The sequence below is a fragment of the Rutidosis leptorrhynchoides genome, chromosome 9, assembly GCF_046630445.1.
Source record: "Rutidosis leptorrhynchoides isolate AG116_Rl617_1_P2 chromosome 9, CSIRO_AGI_Rlap_v1, whole genome shotgun sequence".
NCBI lineage: Eukaryota > Viridiplantae > Streptophyta > Magnoliopsida > Asterales > Asteraceae > Rutidosis > Rutidosis leptorrhynchoides.
In genome coordinates this window covers 15,720,146-15,727,721 of record NC_092341.1, presented here as the reverse complement: position 1 = coordinate 15,727,721, position 7,576 = coordinate 15,720,146, and positions in this window count along the sequence as shown.

Sequence of the window (7,576 nt, the reverse complement as noted above, 5' to 3'; positions counted from 1 at the left end):
AATATATATATATACAAAAAAAATATAAAAAAAATCGGTGGGCTAGAGTAATACCTCAACTTTTGCTGTGATCTTTGAGAGAAAATTTTAGTAATGTGAGTGAGTGTAAAAAAAAATTAATGAACTAGTGTAGTATTTATAGGATAAATACTTGTTAAATAAAATAAAAGAAAAAAATAAAAATAAAAGAAACCGAGAAAATATTTGGATAGAATTTTGAATACATCATCTAGTCAAATTGTTTAAACTAGTCTTCCTTAAAAAGCTAACAAAAAAATTTAAGAAGTGTTATCCTTTTTTTTTTTTTTGGCCGATGCAAAATTAAAAGGAGGTATAAATTTTTTTTTTTTTTGTTGTTTATCCTTCGGCCAACCTTTTGTAAATATATATTTATATTTTTTTTTGTAGATAAGATGAAGATTATTCTAGAATTTTGATTTTTCATCTTTATTTTTATTTAAATTTTTAAATACGAATTTAATATACATTTCTATTTATTTTTGGTATTTAATAATAGTAAACTTTTATTTTTAAATTGTTAACTTATAGTTTTTATTATTTATAATTGTGCCACATTACTTATCATTTAATTTTTTTTTACTTACTAAGTTAGTTATGTAGCATTTTAATTATTAACAAGTTAATATAGATAACATATATATTCATAATATTAATAAGTCATGTACTTAGTTAATATTAGATTTAGAGTTTATATGATGAGTTACTATTTAGGGTTAGGGTTTTAAATAATTAAGGTTTATAGTATTGATTACTAATTAGGGTTAAGCTTATAATATTAATAAATGTTTAGGGTTTTATGTCATTATATATGGTTAGGGTTTAGGTTTATATTTTACGAGCATTTAATATCTCAGTAACAACCCTAGTGACAGTATACAGGATCAGACAAAGAAACCCTAAGGGTAAATTAGTAAATTTAGAATGGAAAAGTGAGGGTTGTTATAGTACCTCCCCGTTAATTTAAACTTCGTCCCGAAGTTTCAGGAAGACTCCTCCGATTCATCAGCGGTTGGAAAAAGATGAGGATATTTCCGCTTCATCTGGTCTTCATGTTCCCAGGTATACTCGAGGCCTCTTCGTGAATTCCAGCGGATCTTAACAATAGGAATAGTACTTTGTTTCAAGCCTTTAACCTCACGATCCATAACCTCTATCGGTTCTTCAATGAAATGCATTTTATCATCAATGCAGATATCATCCAATGGAATAACGAGTGTGTCATTAGCAAGACACTTTTTAAGATTCGAGACATGAAATACATCATGTACATTAATAAGCTCAGAGGGTAATTCTAATCGATACGCCACAGGACCAATTCTTTCAGTAATATTGAAAGGTCCAACAAATTGTGGGCTAAGTTTACTTCTCTTGCCAAAACGGACAACGCCCTTCCAAGGAGATACTTTCAACATGACTTTATCACCGACTTGGAATTCTATATCTTTCCTATAACAACCCTCACTTTTCCCTTCTGAATTTATCAAGTTGTCCTTAGGGTTTCAATGTCATAATCTGTGCATCATCATTAGGGTTGTTATCCATTTCGACAAACGAACATTTATACTTTCATTAAATGATCGTAATTATTATTAAAACCCCAATATGATATAAAACCCTAAACCTAATCCTACCTATTAACTACAAAACCCTAATCTTGTAAACTCTAACCCTAAAGGTTTATTAATATTATAAGTCCTAACCATAATCTTAAATTAATAATATAAACCTTAACCCTAGTGTTAATTAATTATTAACACTATGAACATATATGTAAATTATATTACTCTTGTTAATAGTTAACAAATACAATTATATGAATTAAAACTGATTAGAAGTAAATTTAAATTATTAAAGATGGGGACAAATAATGTAAACTAAATAAATACAACTTATTTAAATAAATGTAATCTTAATAATAATAAAAAAATATAAAATATATAGTTAAATATATATCTGCCGAAAAAAAAAGAAATATATAATACATATATAACAAGATCGACTAGAAGAAAAAAAAAATAAACTTGATTAAGGGAACTAGAGATTAACTATAAAAGGCATCTAAGTTTTCTCTAAATTGCATCACAAAATAAACCCCAAAAACCTGCTGCATATTAATCGACTTATCCAGCTTGTTCCCCTCTTTTTCTGTCGACAATACAGCCTCAAATCCTATCAAGTTTGTCGACTAAAAACCCTCCAAAACAGCCCTCCAAGTAACCTGCATATAATCAACACCTTGCAGCCTTTGTCTCTTATTTTTCTGTCGACAACGACAGCTCTCCATAGCCCTTTCTGTATCGCCAATCATCACCTCCACAAATCTGGAAATCGACTCAACATCCTACTGCAATTCGTGACCTGATTCAGCCCTTTTTAGTCGACACCAAGCCACACCAAACTCAGCCATCAAATCACCCTCGAACCTCACCCTCGAACCTGCCTGTTTTTGCTGAACATGTCGCCACTTTCTGCAGTCCCAAACAGCCTTTTTCCTGCTGTGAATTCGTGATCAAGACAGCCCTTCAAAGTTGACCCATTATTGCTGCAAATCAGACCCAAGATAGTCTCTAAAGTCGACTTCCTTTCTGCTATTTTTCTACTAGTTTGCGTGACCACAACAGGCCCAAGAAACCCTTCGTTTGGGTCGTAATTGTTGCTGTGTTTTCTGCTGTAAACCGTCACCCAAAACGTCCCCAAAGTGCTCCTGTTGCTGCTGTATATCGTGACTCAAATAGACCCGAAAAGCTGCTCATTGGTCACTTGTTTGCTGCGTTTTTTTTTCTGGTTTTTGCTGCTGCTGTACCTGTTGATTCTGTCGAGCTAAAACAGTCAAAGAAGACCTCTTTTGGGTCGTGATATTCTGCTGGAATTCAGCTCCTGTTTCAGTCCTTATTCATCACATCTTTTCTTGATTTTATCTTCTTAAGGTATCCCTAAACTCTAGTGATAATTATACTCTTAAATTGTGTTAGTTATTATGATAAAAGGGTTATGTTGTATGTATAATAGATGAAGTATTATGAATAAGTGGTATGAATAATTATAATAATGGTAAAACTAGATAATAATATTAAAGGTTTATGGTTAATGTTTATGATTAATAAGTTTAAGACTTTTAAAGTTGAATAAGTATTATGGTAAAGGATTATGAATTTGAATATGATTTAAGTATTGTGATTAAAAAGGGTTATAAACATGAATATGATTAATAAGATTGAGCTTGATGAATTAAAAGTATTATGAATAAAATATAAACTAGTTAATATGATCAAGTATGAATTTTGAAAGTAGATTAGGAATAAGTTATAAAAATTAGATTTTGATTATGAATATAAATAAAAGTGAATCTTGTATAAATAATGATAAGTATTATGATTAAGGTTAAAAGTATGGATAAAGATTTTGAATATGAATTGATTGATTAAAAAGGTTAGGGTTTATAAGTATGATCAAGTATTATGATTTATGGGTTTGAATATGATAAAAAGGTTATGATTTTATGTGATGATGATTAATGTTATTAGGTTATGATTATGATAAAAAGTTATGATTTTATGGATTAGTAAAGTAGTAATGGTAATGATATACATGCATGCATGCATACGTATGTATGTACATATATAGGTAGGTATATGCTTGTGTATATATTTAGATGTATACATACGTATATATGTATGTGTATATATGTATGTATATGTACGTGTGTATGTACGTATGAGTGTGTGTGGTGTAAGTTATATAAGATTAATAAAACATGAAAACTAAAGTAGTTATATGTATATGTATATGTATGTACCACCTTTACCTTAATGTATATATAACACCTACATATATTATACATATATATCACATAGCTATAAACATATATATGTATGAAAATAAATAAAGAATATATATATATATATATATATATATATATATATATATATATATATATATATATATATATATATATATATATATATATATATATATATATATATATGTATGTATCGCATAGGTGTATATTTAGTAAGATTAAATAATAGTTGATTAATTAAAGAATAATACTACTATTATTATTATGACCTATACACTTATCTATATAGTAACACCATAAATTACACTAAGTATATTATCACCTATATATATAATTAAATAAGTACATTAACAACTTTTCTCGAGAACGGTCACTGTTAATATAGTTTGCTATATTAATAAACAAACTTTATGTCTATTAGACATTAACTAATCGAACATAATATCTCTAGGTTGAAATCTCCGTGTTCAACACTTCGATCATATAACGTGCGTGGAATATCTATCTGTTATTAAGGTGAACTTCATAGCCCCTCTTTTTACTATTTCTTAACTGTTTTATAAAATTTGGGGTGAGACACATGCTTGTTTTAAACTATTTTTATGATTAGACACAAGTACTCAAATTTTATCCATTACATGTTGTTTGTTAACAATAACGGTCACTGCTAATATAATTCGTTATATTAGTAAACATACTTTGTCTGTTGACAATATCGGTCACTGTTAATATATTCGTTATATTAATAAACAAACTTTATCGTCACTGTTAATATATTCGTTATATTAATAAACAAACTTTATCGTCACTGTTAATATATTCATTATATTAATAAACAAACTTTATCGTCACTGTTAATATATTCATTATATTAATAAACAAACTTTATCGTCACTGTTAATATATTCGTTATATTAATAAACAAACTTCATCGGTCACTGTTAATATATTCATTATATTAATAAACACACTTCATTCTATTGATTGATTTTATATCAGTCAACTCTAACTAAATCTTGTGGTCTAAAAACTTGTTATGATTATTAAACCTATGTTGTTCACTCAACCATTTTGGTTGACACTTTAAGCATGTTTTGTCTCAGGTACTTAGATACTTTGCTTCCGCTGTAGAACTCTGCGGTTACTTAGAAGTCAAGCCGAGCACTGGGACCAGAGTTAACATCCGCGTCAATGGCGATTTTGGCGGGGTGTTACAGTTGGTATCAGAGCTCTGGTTATAGGGAACTAGGTTACATTAGTGTGACTAACATGAATAGTTAGAATGCATTAGTGAGTCTAGTCTATAACCGAGTTATTCATTTTCCTTGATTATTTTCATTACATTCTAGATTATGTGCATTAAGTTCACTTATATTTGTTATGCCTAGAATTCCTATACCATTCAAAACTTTAGAAAACACTTTGCTATAGGAATAATACTTACACGTCTGACTCTTAGAATAAGAGCCATGACTTACTTGTATTCCAACAATAGAATGCCACCATACCTATCTCATTATGTAATTTAGGAGAGCCAAGGCTTGTTATGAAGAACCAGGATTGCATTCTATGTGTGCCTTATGTGGGTGCCTTAGCAATCTTTAGGTCTATAACCTTTCCTGCCTTAGTTTTAAGTGCTTTCCCATAATCTTTATACTACCAATCCATCTTACTACATGTTTTTACCTCTTCTGACATTATGTATCCTTTCCTAAGGTTGTCAAGCCAAAACCCTATCATCTTGCCTGATCCCGACTCTAAAGAATCGGTTAGTATGTGATTGTTATCATATCCATACATATCCTATGACCTAACTTCGCCATTGTGATTCAAAGTATTCTTTGACTCACGCGAAGGGATGTCACTCATGACCCAACATTCACATGTTAACTATCTAAGTTTGATCACGTGTCCAGACCTTTTGGAGTGACCTTGGAATGGAAATATGAATTAGTGAAATATAATGACGCTTGGCCGACGTGATTATATTACGGTAATTCATATAGAAATTCCAATATCATGACATATGGAATAGAAAGTGAAACAAATAAAAATTTCATATACATCTCAATGTTATTACATGAAGGGTAATTATCATCTGATTTATATACATACGAAGAGATCGTTACGATCAAACTATCTATATCATACCTATGAGTAGATTAACAAATTCTCCTATGCCATAAAAGTTGAAAAGCTTGGCATTCTTTCTTTCTTAAACAACCTATCTCTAACGCTTAATTATCCCATCCCCGCTGGAAGGAAGGATGCAGGTTCGTAAGTGACCTAAAGTGACACCCCCAAAAGTTCTTTGAAGCATGCCTCCAATTAACTGCAATTACGCTCCTAGTGTAGATTTTCATAAACCCATTAGGAAACCCTTCGAAGATAAGCGACAACCACTCGCAAGATTTTCATTTGAATATTCAAATGAAGAAATTATAAACACCACATTCACTATCACGTTCTCATACACTATCATTCATATCTCACTTGTCAGCAAGAGCTTCGCACGTGAACACTTTTGGTCCAAGGAATTATGTCAAAACCACATTTAATTCATTTGTTTTCATTACCTCGTGACATTTGTTGCTCAAATTTCACCTGATAATCCAAGGTTCTCCACTCGACTTTTCTCAAACACATAACCTCTGAAATACAAATATCTTGTTTCCCAAAATTTCTTACACATCATTTTACTTTCAAATTATCTCGAAACTATTAGAAATTACTTTCACTTATGCGATCTATAAAATCATATGCATATATCATTCATAATCAAATAAATGAATTTACTTTTACTTATTTGACTACTACATATCAAATTATAATTTCACTTTTACAAAATTAATTCTTTTACATTTTAACTAATTCAAATTATTTTACTCAAAATAGTACATGTTGTACATAACTCTAATTTTACTAAGAACTTCATTTCTTTTTACATTGTCACCTTAAACGACTCAAAACTTCTATAAAATTTTCATTGCTTGTTTACATAAAAAATTTCATATTATTCTACACCACGTATTAATCACAATTCCTCTTGCCCTTCGAAACTTATCATTAAGTTCATCCTTTAAAACCCTCTGTTCTCATCAACTTTTTCCCTTTGTGAGGTTGACCGTTGAGAAGATTTTACTTCTAATATCTCACGGTTAAACCACAACACCCTCGTGAACATCAATTCTATAATTCTATATTTTGTGATACAAGAAATCATTTTTGGAGATTTTCTCACCCGGTGTAAACTATTCTTCATACCCAATGATTCATATTTCTTCTCATCCGCACTTAAACTCATAAGAGAATAATAGGCCGACTCGCCATCTGTGCAAGAAAGTCTTTCCCATTAAGAGATCACACTTTTTCGTGCGGTTTCCTATCAGAAATATAATTTATAATTCTCGCTATCCTCTTTAAAGGAGTTACCTTAAATGTATATGACATTTATTTGTTTACTCCAAATATCTCTCTTCATTTGTTGCAACTAGATGATTATCCTAGATAAAGGTTCGACCTCTGTTTCGACCTAACGGAAATCATAATCATAAAGTTACATTCGACAGTGTGCCTCTAAAATTTCTTCCAAGGATAAGTTCACATGTATTGTAATATATTGGACAGTATCTTTTCCACAAGACCACTTTTGAGGGCATCTTAGTAATCATGACTTGCTTTGCATATAAGCCAGATTAATGAACCCTCGGCTGGCATCTCGTTTCGTATTCCTTGAAAATCATAGGCATCATGCCT